Genomic DNA, 1842 nt, shown 5'->3' on the forward strand with positions numbered 1-1842 from the left:
GAAATCTTAAATTAATGAACATTGTTAGCAACGTGATCTGTGCCATTATATTAGGCCAAACATTCTGAAGAAACAGATACTCAACCTAAACTATCCTTTAATTGTACATGTTATCAATCATAAGAAAAACTATTCTCAAACACAATTGTTCCATTTATTTGGATAAAAATAATAAATTAACTATCCAAACAATTATAGAAAATTAAATTCAGTACATTATTACATTGCACAAGCAATTGGCTATCAGGACTCAGTAGCTGAGTGGATGACGCGATGGCGTTTGAAGCAAAAGGTACTGGGTTCGAATCCCAGAGTGAACATCAACGCTGAGATGCAGGTACATCCAGCTGACGTGTCCCAAATAGGATGAAACGCGCGTCCTGGATTCCACTGCTACCCACTATCCATCTTTGCTTATTAGGCTAAATAGTTTTATTTTTCCATCGATTTAGCATCAAAATCACCAAAAATTTTTTCGTATTTTTCAGCTACACCTAACATATCAAAATGTACTATCCATAGTGTATTTTTCCCTAAAATTATTCTAAACAAGGTTGTATTTATGTTGCATGCTGATGGAATTACTTTTTTAGACGGGGGCATACTGAATGGACAAATTGGAATATTTTTAACCATATTATAGACATTTTAAAAAAAGGAAGGAAAGTACTGTTGTTTCAATTACCTTTGCACTATTAAATCGATAGATTAGGGGGGCGTAAATACTTTTATGTGACATAATCACATGATTCGTCTAAAATTTGATCAGAAATATCTGCCCTAATCTATTCGTTACTAAGAAAAAAGAAAAATCTTTTTATACATGTTCAAGATAGATGGTGTAATTGATTTTGATGTCTTAATTATTATAGTTTCATTAAAATAACTACCCAAGTTTGCACGAATCTGAACAAAGCAGATTCAATGATGGTACGCAAGTGCTTTCGTCACAAAGCGAATATCAACCAATAAAACTACTAATTTCCGCTAATTTTTGACTCAATTAAACTATGAGTAAACACGACTGTCAATCTAGACGGGTTTCGTGGCAAATGTGAAACATTCGAATCACGAAGGTTTTAACAGAATAACATGAGCATTCTGGAGATAGTGTGATATAAGTGTCAAATATAATACTAAATGGAAGACTGTGTAAAATCTACTGAAATTTGTCTGATAACTGACATTTCGGATTGCTGTCCAGTCCAATAACCAAAAGAAGAATACATGACTTGTAGGAAGTTGTATAGTTAAAAACCAACAGACGTTTTCACATTCCTTGTGAACTCATTAGGTGACATAGTGACAGTAACATCTTCACGACGATAGCTGGATGAACAGTAATCCAAAACAAATATAACTCACTGACATATCTCTCAGGAGTGTTGTGTAAACGTGAGAGATCACGGGACTTGTTTTACTTGAAAGATCTTCTTAGTGAACCCTGGGTTAAAATTATCTCATAACAAGAAACTATCATTCACAAATGGAATAAACTATTGTTTCTCCAATCACTTGTTTAAGTTTATTCTTCTGGATATTAGTCATAAGAATGTCGATTAATTTGTGATCCAAAATATTTCAATTATTATTCCGTCAACATACTGTTATTGAACTGAGGTATATGCTTGATCCTGAGATCTGTTAAAGTATCTTTCCAAATTGTTGGCAAATGATGCCAACAATTTCGTGAGAATCTGCTTTAATGTTCAGGAATATTAGGTCACATAATATCAATCGAAACAAAAACGTGATTAACAAGGTTCTAGTAGTCGGTAAGTCAGAATAAGTTTCTTAATTCATGTATAACTTAATGTAGATGAACAAATTTTAAACACGTTT

The 1842-nt window shown here is 32.8% G+C and overlaps 1 non-coding gene across 1 annotated transcript; it reads left to right on the forward strand.

Annotated features, from left to right (window-relative positions):
• The first annotated feature begins 251 nt into the window (after positions 1 to 251).
• Smp_tRNA_02277_Gln_TTG.1.1 lies at positions 252 to 318 on the forward strand. The gene has a single exon. It is a non-coding gene (tRNA).
• Positions 319 to 1842: the final 1524 nt, after the last annotated feature.

Source organism: Schistosoma mansoni, chromosome 4 (genome assembly GCF_000237925.1).
Source record: "Schistosoma mansoni strain Puerto Rico chromosome 4, complete genome".
Taxonomy (NCBI): domain Eukaryota; kingdom Metazoa; phylum Platyhelminthes; class Trematoda; order Strigeidida; family Schistosomatidae; genus Schistosoma; species Schistosoma mansoni.